The 15,968-nt window shown below is 38.0% G+C and overlaps 1 long non-coding RNA gene across 1 annotated transcript in view; it reads left to right on the top strand.

The window, feature by feature from the left end:
• The window catches only part of LOC106941117 (uncharacterized), a 20,596-nt gene extending 5,099 nt beyond the window's left edge, over window positions 1-15,497 (top strand). The window contains exons 2-4 of the long non-coding RNA XR_001423270.1: window positions 3,443-3,575; window positions 4,232-4,310; window positions 12,655-15,497. This is a non-coding gene — a long non-coding RNA (uncharacterized LOC106941117). The remainder of the gene's footprint in view (window positions 1-3,442; window positions 3,576-4,231; window positions 4,311-12,654) is intronic.
• The last annotated feature ends 471 nt before the right edge of the window (window positions 15,498-15,968 follow it).

Genomic DNA, 15,968 nt, shown 5'->3' with positions numbered 1-15,968 from the left:
TGCAACAGAAAAAGACTGGTCCCCTCATTGTTTGCACTTTGAGCGAGGTACCTCCAGTAAATACTGACCAGCAGACAGTAAAGTTCTACTGGGCTGGTGGATTTTCAGAAGTTCACAAATTGTACATTTCTTGCGAACTCTTCCTCCTGCTGCTGCTGTTTCTGTTCAGGACTGAAATGGTCTAAAGGGAAATCAGGTTCAGAAGCTATTATTAAACCTACCACATCTGATGGAATAGCAGCAACATTATTCGAAAGAATGCCATAAATCTTCTCTTTAATAGAAGCAGTTTTATTTGAAAAGAAGCTCATAAAGTCATCACTGCTGATGGTAAAAAGAAAAAAAATATGTGACTCCAGAGAGAGATAACTCTTTGTCATGTTGGCTTTAGAGATCAAGAGACGTCTGGAGATGTTCTCAAGATATAGTTGAAGATGTCTGAAGAGATTTCTTAGGGTTACTAGTCGGCTTAATGATTAAGTTAAATTTCCAAGTTGAAGAACATTTTCTTCCTGGCTTTAATTAATTAGGGTTTACCAGAAGGGCAAAATCGTTGAATCTGTATGTTCTGAGGCTCTGGTCTAAGTCACCGTGATGATGGCAATATCAGCTGAACATTTAGCAGCTGGGATTGTTTATGTTTGCACATCACACTAGATGAAAGGTGAAAATACTTAAATATGTAAAATCTTCAGGAGTGTATGAATATAGTGTTACAGTGTTCATTCCCTGAGCAGTACACCGTTTTTCTACTTTGTTTTCCCACCTTTGCCGGCCTTTGTCCAGACAATGTTGTAGGCAAGGCTTGTAAAACTGACAATGCAATAAAACGCCACACAAAAATAAAATCCTGCTTTGACGTATCTAAATATTGCAGTGCAGTATTCTGATTACCCAACACAAAACAAGACGAACACATTAACCCTTTATTTAAATAAGAGCAGCAAACGCTTTAATCCCAGTTAAGCCAACCGAAAATCTCCGGAACACATATTTATGACACATGTCAACCCTTACAAGACAATGCTTTTAAATGAAAAAAGATGCAAGGTAATTCTTTTCAAACAAACAGAACAAACCCACATGGTCTAATCAGTCCCAGCGGTCCTGCACAAGCTCGTTTAACCTCAGGGGGCCTCACTTACTCAGCTTCGTCACCGTTAGGAAGGATTTTAGCAGTAGACCGTGGACCACCAACACAGACAACCACTCTCCTGGCAGGCTCAGCTGTCCACCAATCAGGGCTGTTTACCACCGTCTTGCATCATGATGTCATTCTGGCTCCCCATGCCAAACTAATAACCACCATGCAGACCATGGAATGTGCATTTGTGTCTGTGTGTGAAGAATTCCACATGTCAGAATAAAGTGCTGTCCCTAATGTGACCACAGCTGAAATGAGGCACGGTGAAACGCACTCTGTGCAGCAAAAGGTCAGGCGGCAATGAAGGGCTTCCTTTTTTGCCTTTAGTCCTTCTTTGCCTGCTTTATAAAATCAGGAGTCTCTTATCAGAGCTCTGAAAGTAATCAGGTTGCAGGAACGTAGGGAGAGGAGAGAAATGAAGACTGACGGTGAGCAGGCAGACTAAGATTAAAGTAAAACAAAAGACTACAACTTTTTTTTTCGCATCCAATCTTTTAAAGAAAAAAAAAAGTTCTGTTAATTATGTTTCTCCCTTGAATGATTCTTATATTTGATTCAAGAAATAATACTTTTTAAAAGTAATGCATTATTAAATTCCTGCATTTAATCATAAAGCTTGCCACAAAGACTGCATTGACCTCCTGCATAGAATGCCTAAAACTGAAATTTTCCTCTTTCTTTTAAATTACTTTCACCTTTAAATCAATACTTGATGCTCATCAAATTTCCAACATTTTACCTGAGAAGCAAGGTTCCGCCACAATTAGCAGTGAATGAGATGAGATGAAACCCACTCTGTTTCTTTTATGCATATTAGAATTGTTAGGTACACACAGAGTTTTAAGACTTTACAAAATGAAAGTACAGCTTTTCCAATCTATAATTTTCCTTTCTAAAATAGTTTGTCTTAAACACGCACTCGTTCCTAGAAATGTCTTCATTAATTTAAAAAATAAGTACAGAAAACGTTCCAGTAGCAGAGGCAGACATGTTTTGTGGTAAGCCAGTGACGGAACAAGCAACATTTTAGAAATTTGTGCTTGGAGCATCTGACATGATTAGATACTAAAGTTAAGCTAGGAGAGCCTTGAGCGCTGGAAATGCAGGTCTTGAATTTGCAAGAAACCTGCAGAATCTGAGATGTCAGCAGATTGGTGGCTGCATTGACCAAAGGGGTCAGCATTTCTGTCACATGTGCATCTCCATCGGCTGCCACGGGTGACCACTACTCCATTATTTGCCATCATAATTTTCAAATAGTTGTGTACAAAAAAAAATCCAATAAATGTAAACATCTCGATGTTATTAAGTTAGAACTTCTAAGAAACCTAACAAGATATGTTTGCCAAACATCAAATCATTAAAATATGTTTTATGAGGGAAACTCAATAATCTTGGGGAGAAAGGAACTGTCCCAGTTCACAACACAGCACCAATGTGTCACACATATTAAAAAAGCGCGCAAGGTGTTTGACATAAATTAAAGATGTACAAACATCTTTAATTTTGCACAAAAAAGCCCTACTGTCTATCACACTTAAAGAAAAAAACTTTTGGTGTAGCTCTGTAATGGGCTATTAAGGGCTTTTCAAAAACCATACGTCATTATTCTTAAACACAATAAAACTGTAACGAGAACTATTTTAAAGTTTAAGTGACGATAAAGCAGAATTAGTCCAAAAATAATTCACTGGCTCATATCTGGCGGAAGCAGAGGCAAGGGAGAGAAGAGTGGGGTGAGATAGCCCAGTTGGTGCTTCATCCATCATCTGTTTAGACTGTGTGCCAGCTTGAAAACTGGGAACATACACTGATTAATATTCTTTGCAGGGTAGAGGGGCTCATAGTGATGTTGGATGAATTAGCCAGCTTTCCCTCTGAGATCCTCAGATTTAGCATGCTACCAAGCAGCTGAGCCAGTTTTAAGTACCACGAAATCTGGATTGCTCTGCAGAGGTCCTTCACGGCACTGGACTGTAATGGTGCAGAAGTCTTTTTGTTCTTATTTGCTGTCTAAACATGCATGATGAGGTTAATGACTTGTCGCCTTGAGCGCTGGAAATACAGGTCTCGAATTTGCAAGAAACCTGCAGAATCTGAGATGTCAGCAGATTGGTGGCTACATAGACCAAAGGGGTCAGCATTTCTGTCACATGTGCATCTCCATCGGCTACCACGGGTGACCACTGCTCAGCAGAAATGTCATTCTCTCTCCCTCTCTGAAAACGGCGCCGCATGCTGTCTCACTTTACTCCCTGTAACACCTCACAGAAATTTCTTCATTTCTCTCTGTTTCAGTTTTCTCTTGTGAAAACACACACTCGCACAGTGTCAAGCATCGGGGTCCAAAATCCCACACATACAGTGCAGCAAGGCAGCAACCCGCCATGCAGTGATGGAAGACCTTGGGTGTTAGCCTTGGCGTCAGCAGGTAAAATTTGTTTGCTTTGGAACACGAACTTGTAATATTGTGACACCCAGGCGCTCACAGCAGGTCAAAATGTCTTATGCGTTTCACAATTGTGTAAACATGCCTTTCAAGGGGATTTTTAGACACCTGTGCTGAGTTGCACTGTAGGAACATTCAGTGGTTGACCTTTTCGGCCAAATTACTTAAAAAATAAACAAGTGAACAAAAATGGGTAGAAACTGTACAGGGACATGATGTAATTTTTTGTGAAAACAGAAAAATCATTCATTACATAGTGAAGTGACTAATGATGCATCTAGCTTTATACATGGCAATAAATGTAAGCAGGATTGTGCCCCAGAAATGAAAATGGAAAGTAGCAGGTAACACTGACAGAGGTCCAGCTGTTGTTGAAAATGAGTTGATGTGCGTTTTAGAGGTTCCTGTACTTTATCACACCTTCTAAGCGTTGAACTTGGACTGTCACCCGTTGTAGTGACTCACCTTGCTAAATACGGTGAATGTGACAGGAGATACCATGTTCAAATACATGGATAGAATAAACAATTGGCACACTAAAAGGCACTTATATCGTTTTTTTCCACATTTTCTTTTTCATAGATCTTGAGGGATAAGATGGCTATTTTTATTTTCATGTTGTTTATTTTTATTTTTAGGAGAAATGCAGTCTGGGAGCAGTATCTCAGAGACGGACGTCCTAGGAACCTAAAGGTGAACCTGTAATTTGCCACAGTGGTAAGTGATTATATGTGACAGAAAAACTGTTACTCAGAAGGTTAAAATTCTGGCAAGAGTTTAAATTAGACATTACAATTTCTTCTCTAGTTCTGAACAGTGGTAGTTTTGACAATAGCTGTTAATTTTTTTTTTCCAAGCACCAAAAGTTTCCACATTGGCTAGCTGTGCAATGGTTCAGTAATACTTAGTAACAGTGAATGGAAGCAGCTAAAAATGTCCCAAAAAATGCTCAAAGGACTGAACTTTTATATCACAAAATATGGTTGTGATGGTACAAAATGTAAAATCTTCAAGAAAGATGATTATACGTTACTGTAACTGAGCAAAGTTGTAATGGTGAAAAGATGAAGGTCTGACAGACCAAGGTCAGAAATATTATATAAAAAAATACAATATTTTTTGTCTTTATGGTTCTGAGTTCAGAAGCCTTATGATCCCTTGTAATATCTAATCTGTCTATGATGTGCTGAACTTTCTTTTTCATTGGTGTTTAGGCATTTGATAATTATTGATAATTTGATCATTTTCATGTCAGAAGGTTAGAAATATGTAAAAAAGCCTGAGAGAAAGAAACTGAGCAAAAAGCTGCTCTTAAAGCAGGAAAGTCACTCTGGTTGTCCAAAAATGGATGTAGTGTTAGCAAAGATGCAGCTGAAGTGTGAGGTACCAAGGTGGTTGTGAAAGGAGAAATGTAGTCTGGGATCAGTAACCTGGAGACTTAACATACCGGTCCGCTGCCCAGGTAGGTAAAAGTGTAACATCAAATGCCCAGTCTACCTATAATTTGTCACAGTGGTGAATGACTAGCCGTGACCAAAACTGTAATTCAGAAAGCTAAATTTCTGGCAAGAGTATCAACTACTCATTGTAAGTTCTTCTCTAGTTCTTATGCCAACATATGATGGGATCAAACTGACAACCCTTCATTTTCAGCTGAGCCAAAGTCCTGTAGCATGCTGAGACTAGAAGAAATATAATCTTTCTTCTGTGCAAAGATTCTGAAATTCAAAAACATAATCCCAGTTGAAACCATGCTTAAAAAATAAAAAAAATTCTGACTGCTACAATTTTTCTTCAAAACATTGCATGTACTGTATTTTGTCCTCATCATTCAGCCTTGGGCTACTTTCCTTGAAACCAACTTTCCAATTGTTTCTTAAACCTGGAGCATACAAGTTTTCAACAGAGACAGTTTAATTGGTGGGTGAGGAGAAATCTGCCTCTTTCACCTTTTTATTTTTTATGAACCTCACTCATTTTTCTTGCATCACAGGAACTTTGAAGAAAATAAGAGTGCTCAGTCCACAATTCTACTGTGTTGCCAATACATATTCAAAACCTTTGTGTTGTAAATATTTTTTTTTATTTAGCGTACAAGTCACTTGCTCGCGTGAGATAACGCTTCATTATCTATATGTAATCCTTTTCTCTTTCAGAGAATGTGGATTCAAGACTTTTGTTGTATCTTCAAAGTGAGCTTTCAAGAAATGCATATGCTTTTTAGACAATGGAAAGGCTGACTTTGATTTATTTATGTTTCATAGTTTCACAATGTCAGTTTTTTTGGGGGGAGGAGGGGCTCTAAATATGGTAATATTCACTCTTTATACTAGAAATCAAAGTGTAACTCATTCTCTGACACTTCTAAAAGCTTTCAGCTCTCAGGTTCCATTCACATTAAATACCATACAAGATTGATAGGCGCATTACAAGTTCCATGACAAGCTTTTAGCAGTCATTTCAACTCCCCCAAATGTTTTGGTAGTCAGCTTTTCACCCATGTCACAAGTGCAGCTCACCATGTTCCAAGCATCGCCCAAGAACGTACAAGAAAGTTGGCGGTCAGTATAAAACTATGCCATCTCTTCTATAAGCTCTCCGAATCTTGTTTCTTTATCTGTGCTTTACAAACAGACTCCTTTAGCTGCAGTGAAATAGTTTTCAGCTAGTTTCCAGCTTCACATTTATTTCCTTTTTGATATCTGTATAATATTTATTGCCTGCTACTGGAAAGGGTCAGGATTGTCAGATATTATAACACGGTATCTTGAGGTAGAAAATTGCTGATGACAAAAGTCTGGTTGCACTGCAGTAAAGAGTCTTATGTGCAAAAAGTAATGCTATTTTTGTCTGTCAGACTTATTTTTAAAGCTAGGATTAGAAGGGTAACATTACAGTTTCCTAACAAACAAGGTTCTAAAATTCCCCACGACTTCACAAAACAACATACAGCCATTTTTCTTGATGGCATCTTCTGAGCAAGACATTTGACCTTCTGTAACATAGAACAGACATAGCTAAAAACTGTTAAATCATCGATAAATGAGCAAACACTATGTGAGACAGCCTAACACAACATGCAAAGTGAGCCTTCAGACAGGTTACATGCTGAGGCGACTAACACATTTTTAATAAAAGAAGATTTGAGCTGCAGCAATGAAAGAGCATTCTGTTGAACAGGAAAGTAAAAGTTGATTAAAGACTGCTAAGTTTTGTGGGGTTTTTTCTTTAATAAAGCAAGAGACCAACAGGCTCTGATCACTGTGTTATTACTGCAAGATGTAAGATTTGACTAAACCTTGATCACAAAGCCTCAGAGGATCCGGGCACATCCCCTTGAGTTTATTTGTTCCAGAAGCTTTAAATTGAAAGAGGAAGCAAGGCATCTCCTGCTGTGGGGGGGTGTGTTGAGGAAGTGAGCGTATCTTATGAAGACGAGACTGAAGCATTGCTTTCCTCTCCATGTTTGTCTCCTTCCCCCGCAGCTGTTTGTCTTCCTTATTGTCTCTCCACCTGCTGGTGTTGTGCACATTCGGCCAGCTTGCTAGCCTGTTGCTTTTCTTCTTGGACTGACTTTTTATTTGTTTCTCTCTTTCAGGGAAAAAAAAAAAAAACAGTATGGTCATAGCTATAAATAAGCTACAATTTAAAGAAGGGAAAATCAATAGTTGGACATTAGGCTTTTCAATTGGAGTCTCACAAGACCACCCTCTCTGAACTTCCCTGAGAAAGTAGACATACAGCTGATTCATGGAGTGCCATGCTCTGTATGTGTTAATGTGTGTGTGATAATTTCAGAGAGTCAATCCATGATACTTGTGTGTGTGTCCTTCATGAACTATATATCTGTTGGAACATCATCAGCCTTTATAGCAATCGTAAGAGCCTTAAAAGCCAGGGGAAGAGTTATCTTATCAGAAATACTCACTTTAGATGCAAATTCTGACCTACAGTTTTCAGTCTTTCATAAATGCGGCATCCCCTACATTGCTTCTGGAAGCGTGGTTTTCTTTCAACAATGTCTTTTTTTTTGTCCAGCTCTTTTCCATAAAGTTTTGATGGCCATAATGTTGTACATTTGTAGACTTGCATAATATCAGGAAACAATATTTGATGGTAAAACATTACTGCTGAAACTTGCAAAAAGGATATTAATTATAGTTAACTCTCATTTTCCCAGTCCATGAGCTTTAGCGTTTTATAGCATTTCAGCAACTACACCTATACATCAGGTGGATGGTTTAAGGCAGGGAGGCCAAAGTGCGACTCGGGGACCATTTGTCAAATTGGATGTGTACTGGATGTGTCAAATTATACAAATTTGACACATACAGTACAGGTACTTGATCCAGATGGAGACCTTTTATTTATCAGGGTAAACTTATTTCTGACTTTTTGTAATAAGTAGTGCCTTGTTTTTCCAGAGACCTTTTGCTGAAAAGCTGACTTCGCTACACCCAAGTCAGCTTTCCTTTGATTTATTAGACATGACTAACCATAGCATCCATTTTGAAAGAAATCCTGTTTTTATAGCTGAGAATAAATTTGTTCAATCGAACCCAAAAGAATCTGAAAACGAAATGTCTTTCGTTTAATACAGCACGTGCAAATTTCTTTTTTAAGTTTTGGATCTACGATGAATAATAAGATCCCTTTCTTGCAAAAAAGTACTTTTTTTCCCCCTTGGGTTTTATCTTTTTTAATCATTTTTAATTACTTGGTGTGTCAGTACTTTTGACTTGACTATGTGGGCCATGTGATAACAAATTTAGTCATCATATGTCCTGTGTGATATTCTCATATTCTGATAGGTGCTGCAGGTCTCATGTATAATAAATTCAAAATAGACTTGCATGTTTTTGTAGTGTTTTTTTTTTATTTATAATTATTTAGAAAGTAAAAATATAGAAGGTGAATTAATAAAAATGATCCCTATTACATATTTTGATAGGACTTTCCTCCATTTGTAACCACTGCAGGCTGTTAAAGGGACATTTCTTTTTGTCTTCATGCTTCTGAGTTTCAGAAGGGTCATTATCCCTTGTAAAATCTAATCTGTCTGTTAAAAGGCTGTTAAAAGATCAAAAATGACAAGCAGGCATTGCTTCTTGATTCACTGGATCATCATCCAGCCATTCCATTTTCTGATTCATTGATAAATTTGATGGTATCATATCCAGTAATAGGCCTAAATCATTTGCAGGCTTTTTCTGTAATGTAAGAATTATTGTCTTCATGGGACAATTTACTCGCCTTGTAACTGGGTAATTTATAAGCAAAGATTCAAAAGTCACACCCAAAAAATGTCTGTCTTTAGACATGGATCATCGGTTGTGCTTCACATTTCGTCAAGGGCATTAGGAAAGGATGCAATCACACAGGCTGGAAATTCACTCTGAAATGAGTTATAACCTGCAGTGCACTATAAATCATACCCTCTTAACTCTGCACTCCTTGTTTTCCACGTACACACCCAAGCGCTGCAGCAGACATGAGTGCGTGAGCAGGCTTAAGGGTGGTCGGGTGCATGGAAGCAATACCGTTCACATTTGTGCACAAGGTCTCTAGTATTGTTTGTCAAAAGTGCAAAACGCTGGGTCGGGGCAAAGATTATAGCAAACTTTTTCACAGATTAAAGTAATTGTTAGCATGCCATACCTCGGTTTTCCATTGACGTTTGCAGACTATTTGAAACTGCTGCAAGAAAGTCAATTTTAGTCAAACCACTAAAAGACTGATCAGTGTTTGGAGCCAAAAACACATCTGCATCGCCACTCATCTGAAGTACATGCTGAATGGCTTTTTGGAAAAAGTTGGCAAACAGTTCTTTCATTAAATCAAGAAAAAAAAATTGCTTCTGCCATACCATATCTCCCATTTTCCCCTCTGTCTGCCTGGTGTCGGCTGTGTACAGAGTATTTTGTGGCATTTCTTTGTAATGATAGAGAATTTTGCAACATCTATTTATGATGGTGGTGACGGTAATTGTTTTTCTCTGCTCATATCATGATCATTATTATCACTCCTCTGTCATTTATACCAACTATGAATATAAATAAGATTGCTGCACTCTGGACCTAATTGGAAAACCATCCTTGTGGCCGAGACTGAAGAACCGGTTACACGGGGTGGGGGTAGTGCTGATGAATGGGGGGTAAAAATGATGTCGGCAGTTGTGCTGAAGTTTAGAATTTTTACATCAGTGTTATTTTTCATGCAACAGTGAAATGCAGCCCCATTTAGGTAATCCAATAAAAATGAATTGGTAAAACCTCTGTTTTTTTTTTTCAGTGTGTGAAAGGGGGCCTAATGAGACAAATTTATTCAGGCTCATTGACTGAGCAGATGTCTGAGAACTAAGACTCGCTGTGTATGAATTTGTTGTGTAATGCTGTCGGGCTTTAATTTTCTTTGTTGTAATTTAAGTATTTTTGCTTGTGCTATTTTTCTTAAAGATTTCTGGGTCAGAACATGATTTTACGGTATTCTTTTTACATTAGCTATTAATATTACAACATCTGGGATTTTAGCTCTTACCAGAAGAGACTGCTTATTAACTGACTGGCCAGTAATCGCTAAATATTCATTTTCTGTATGGTTTAGATACATTTTATATTTAAGTGAGTTGAAACCCACACCAGCATATATTGGCTTGCAACATATACTGGTTTGCAAAATAATACAAATGAATCTGATTTTAGTGTAACTGTTTTTAAATTTTGAAACTCTTGCTTATTATACAGATTAAGTTGTTTGTGCAGTAAGAGGTCTTTCCTTGGCTTTCTTTTTTTTCTTTCTTTCTGTAACTTCTAATTTGTTAAATATATATATATATATTTTAAACCTGGCAATAGAAAGTGAATATAGATTTAGGAATATGACACATAATGCATGTTTTAATGAAGACTTTATGTAAAGCCCATTGTTCATCTTTATTAACATTTTTGTCCTTATTTCACTAACTACTGCATATGAAATGTCCCTGCTGAGAAGCTAGATCTTACATTACAGTTTGATTTCTGAAATTCCATGCTTCATAAACCCTACAATTTATATGCAATTTGTCATAATGAAAGATTATTTATGTGAGCTCTGATCTCAAACAGATGGCATGCTCGAGGAAAATAGTGTGTAATTTGTAGCAAATTGGTACATCCTTTCAAAACCACTAATGTGTTTTTTAAACTTCATGAGACTGATAAAACACCTCAACTATGTTAGAATTTGAGCTCAGTTCTTACTTTGACCCTTAAGGGTCACTTATACTTCACAGCACCAAATAAACATCTGTCTTGGAGCTTAAAATTAACTTTAAATGGAAACTTGGTGGCCTCAAAGCCATGGAAATTTCTTGTCTGTAAGTGTAATAGACGTACACTTGCAGCAAAAATCTTTCAACACCGTTGAAATGGAGGCTGAATATTTTTATGGGAAATAGTTGCTTTAAATTGTGGCAAGATTTATGTGAGCTCGCAGTAAACTAATTACACAAGACCATAGAACTGTTACAAGGATTGTATTCAAATTCTATATAGAATCTTAGTTCCAACGACTACTACATTCTCAATATTATTCAAGCCTTTCAAAATAACTTTTCATATAATATTAATATTATGTTCTCCTTGCTACAGTGTCAGAAGCTTTGTTACACTGAATCACATTGCAGCAGGTAACGGCACACTGCTACTAAAAAACTACAAGAAATGTTCATCATTAAGAGATTGACTAATTTTAAGACTGTAGTTTTCATTAAAAAGGGTCGTTTTCAGTTCAATTTATAGAGATCACTTGTAATATTAGTTGTGCTGAGCTATTTAAGTTATCTTTTTTTGTTTATTGGAAACATCTGCAAGTTTTTGCCAAACAAAACCAAATTTGCAGTGGAGGTTGACAAACCTCAAGAGCAACTGCACATCCAAGGGCAAATACACTTATATTCTCAAACCTACGTCTGTGTCCTTATAAAGTAAAGATAGATATATGCCTACAAAGGGCATAGTGCAATCAGTGTTTTAACAGCTTGACACACAACACACATAATCAACAATAGCAACATCCAGGCTTCGTATAAATCTATAATCACATGCACCACTGTGTTTTATGAGTCATATCCAGGTCCAGTGTGCTGCACAGCAAGCACCTTTATTTCCCCGGGAACAAAATATTCTGGCTTTTATTTGGACTTTAACGAGGCACGACAACAAATTACATTTTATTACAGAAACAGAACCCAGACATCTTTGGAAAATTTAGCCTAGTGAGCCTTTTTGTTTTTGCCAGCGGGCACTGGATGCGAGATGAATGCGGTGATCACAAATGCTGTTAAAGCAAGAAAGCTAATTACTGATATTCATGGTCCTCAATTTACAAGGCTTAACGGGGTCATTGCAGAAGATGGGAGCTGCAGAAGCAGACGTGCCCAGGCTTCCCACCGGGCCTGAAGCATATGTGTTATTAATATGATCATTATTTGTAGTCGGGAGTAGTTTTTCGCTGTTTGTTCTCTTAAAAGCACTTTACTTTTTAATGGAGCACATAAGGAAAAGTAGTTTTACACTGTAGATTAACATTCCCCTTTCATTTGTTGAGAAATGAACTGTACCAATTAATATCCAGTGACATAAACTTTAGCTTTTCCAGCCAATATAGCTCGATAGAAAGATTAACTACTAATTAACTTAATAGCTGTGTTGATGGAAACACATTGACTGTCATTATCCCTCACTTGGGACATATCAATGACACAGCGGACCATTTCACAGCAGCGCTGTCGGGATTTTAAAACTGCCCTCTGGCAACCTTCTGATAAAAACCCCTTGGTCTTAAAAACTCACACTGTTAGAGCTAATGTAAATTATATCAGTCACTGAGAGGACAGAAGGGCCTCAGCTGATTAGGTAAGGTAATAACTTGTACATATTTTTGTATTATCACATGAGCTAGAGGGAAACACAAGTAGCGCATTCTTCAACTCGAATTCCCTGTCTCATAGTTCATATATCACCAAATTGTGGCATGTCAGACATCAATGGCTGTTTTTTTTTTTTTTTTTTCTCCCCAGATGGAAACTTCTTCTCAAGGAAGTGAGCAACTACGGTGGCTTGGCAGTAACACACCAGACATTAGAGTCCGGTCACGTCTTCATCCAAACCTCCACACAAAAGACATGATCTTTCTTCCAGATGTAGAGCAACAATGAAAAGCCCAACACCAGATAAGGGTCAAAGAAAGGGAGGTCTCATTGATCAATTCCAGACTAGAAGTGGCTGCCTGGTTCGGGGAGCATCTCATTATCTGTGATGCAAAACAGCTGAAAACACAGCGCACTCTCACCTTTAGGGTCAGCGTGGTAAATGACCATGAAAGCCCCTGAAAACAGCTGATGTTCACGCAGTCGATGGTGATCTCACGCTTGACTAGTACGCACGGCCTTGCAAAAATATTTACATTTTGTCATGTTCCAACCACAAACTTTGCTTCGCCACAGCTTCTGTGAGAACAAAAGGTACTTTAGAATAACAATAGTTTTTTATATTTTTGGAAATCAAAGTCTGAAAATTTTGGTTATGCCATTTGTACTCTTGCTCTGATAATTGTAAATACAATTCAGTGCAAATTGCCATGAAAGATTGCCTGGAACAAAGCCAGAATTGACAGAAAACAATAAAAAAAAAAAAAAAAATCTGAGTTTGCAGCAAATCATGAGCAGAGTAAACGTATGAAACAAGATGCTCTGGTCAGATGACACACAAGTTGAATGTTTTGGTGCTATTCAAAACATTGTATTTTGGAAAATCAATGCTGCTCATCTCAACAAACCATCCCACTCTGAGTCATGGTGCCATTAAAAGCACATACAAATAATTCAATTAGAGAGTTTGAGTTTCTGCCTTTAGATTTTTTTTTTTGTCTTGAAAGACACAATAAATAGAAATCTGCACAGATACATGTTGGATGTGCTTTTTAAATGTAACATCTCGGAAAATGTTTATATTGAGGAATTTGGATTTTGCATGAGCAAAACTTTAGATAAAAAGAAAACTTCTTGAAGGAAAACGGTATGCATCAGCTTTAGGTTTCAGGCTCTAATTATTAAACAGATTCACCTATGGGAGCTGGATTGCTCTAAAGTTATAAATAACAGTTTTGGGACAAGCAAGTTGTAGCGTGCTTTCTGATAAGACCAAGTTAACTAGTTAAGCGCAGGGGGAAAGAGATGAATTCATATTTACTTAATTGTAAAGAGGCTTTTCAGTGGAGTAGTACTTAGTCCTGCCATATCAGCAACAGAATCACTGTCATACATTTTTCATGATATTATGAACTCCATGGTCCTCTGACATGCTTGATCAGAAGAGCAGCAAAATGGGTCATAGTCACTCTGCAAGAGCAGCAGAGATCTAATGGCCTGGTGGGAGAAACCTTTAAAAGGACAGCTGTTAATTATGCACCTCAGCCTGCTGGCCTAATGGAAGAGTGTCGAGAAGCCTGTGTGTACGACCATGAAGGAGACGCACCACAAATATGACCCTCACATTTCTGAAATATTTCAATAATCTCTGAACACAGCAGTTCTGTGAAAGAGTTGAAACTGTTTAAACGTAATATAAGCATATTTGTGTATAAGAAAGGGCTGATAAAGGTCCAGACCTAAATCCAGCTGGGAGTTTGTGATGAGACTTGAAGGCTCGAGTGTTTTTGAATGGTAATGGGCAGATTGCAGTCTCTAGATGTAACAAAGCTGGCAGAGTTGCAGCCCTGTATGACTTGCAGCTGCAATTGCAGTGAAAGGTGATTACACAAAATAGTCTATTGACTGAGGTGAGCTGTATGCAACGATGCTTATCTCTGCAGCATATAAAACTCCTATTGTAACACGAGGTACAGTTTGTTTTCCTGCTGCCTGTTCCATTTTTCTTTTCGGTTTCCTATAGCCTAAACGCTTTTGGTTGGTGGAATTATTGTCTTTTGTAGATTTGTTCCATGGATTACTGTAGCATGGAAAAACTAAACAACACATAAATCCCAAGCATATGAACTAGATTTAAGACTGCTGGATTCCTGTTGTTAGAAGTCATAATAAAATAAACACACATTAAATTGTAGAACCAAATTTACTTCCCGACTTTAGCTAATGACGCAAAATAGACCATCTAAAAAATAAAATAAAATAAAATGTATGCAATAAATTGGTCTCATGAAACAGAAAAAGAGTCATTAGGACCACATGTGGGGTCTCTCTTTTGTTTTGAGAAGCCGAACGCGGCAAGGGGCGGGGGGAAGCAGAACGACTCAGAAAGGGAGGTCCTCTGCGTGTTAAAAACAAAAAAAACACTAAATCCTCTTGGGGGAGACAAAATGTGGTGGAACTACATCAGCCCCTCTCTCCTTCGTCTCCAGCAGGATTCACTGATCACCCATCCTCCTCGTCTTTAGATAAATTCTGATGTCAGGAATAAGGCGCTCCTTTTAACTCAATCCGCCGTCCACGAGGGAATGTGAGCGCCGTTAGAGGTCAGCGCCACAAGCTGCCATTCCTGTCACCTCAAATGACAATGGATGACACTAATAGCAGGAGGAACCATAAAACTTTATCAGATTAGAAGCACAATGAAAGCATGACATATTACTACTGGCTAAAGACCACAGTGGGAAAAGTCAAAGATAGCATTTCGCTCGAGTTTTACTGCCGTTTTATTGCCTCCTCTTGTTTATCCTTCGGAGGCATTCTCTGGGCTTCACTCTTCCCTGTCTTGTGTTTATTCCTCTGTTTTCCCATAGCTTTGTTTTGTAAGCATGATTACTTTGAAATGAACATGCTGACGTGCTCTCCTATTGGTTTGCATTTTTCTTCCAGTGTGTAAGCTGCCATCCAGGGGAAAATAAATGGCAACCCCCCTCTCCAGCAATCATGTGTGTTTGATAAAAATCTTCCTGGTCTCTCTTCATTTGTCGGCAGCCGCTAAGCAGCTCCAGCTCTGCCTTCAGCTGTCTTCCATTTTATCGTGCAGGCCGTAATCAAAGCCAGATGGGCCTGGACACACACACACACACACAAGCACATACAGTGGCGTTTCTTGCTTGAATGGAGCCCTGAGCAAAACAGATACCTACTCCCCCCACAAAGTCTACAAAAACTATAACAGGAAGTATTCGTCTCACATGGTGAGATGAGACCAAAATTAAAATTTTTTCCCTAAAATGCTTTTTTTTTTTTTTTTTTTTTTTTCTGAATACATCATTTCTGTAGTGAAACATGGTAGCAATATAATGGTGTTGGGATAGAGAGTGAGAAAGAGATTATAAACCAACTGAGTTCTTAAAGGGGCCCACTGGAGAAACGCTAGAATCACTTTTTGCTAGAGATGCAAAAAG

This window comes from Poecilia latipinna, unplaced genomic scaffold, assembly GCF_001443285.1.
Source record: "Poecilia latipinna isolate Pla-1442-1.1 unplaced genomic scaffold, P_latipinna-1.0 Scaffold91, whole genome shotgun sequence".
Taxonomy (NCBI): Eukaryota; Metazoa; Chordata; class Actinopteri; order Cyprinodontiformes; family Poeciliidae; genus Poecilia; species Poecilia latipinna.
This window is presented reverse-complemented; position numbering and strand designations above follow the sequence as displayed.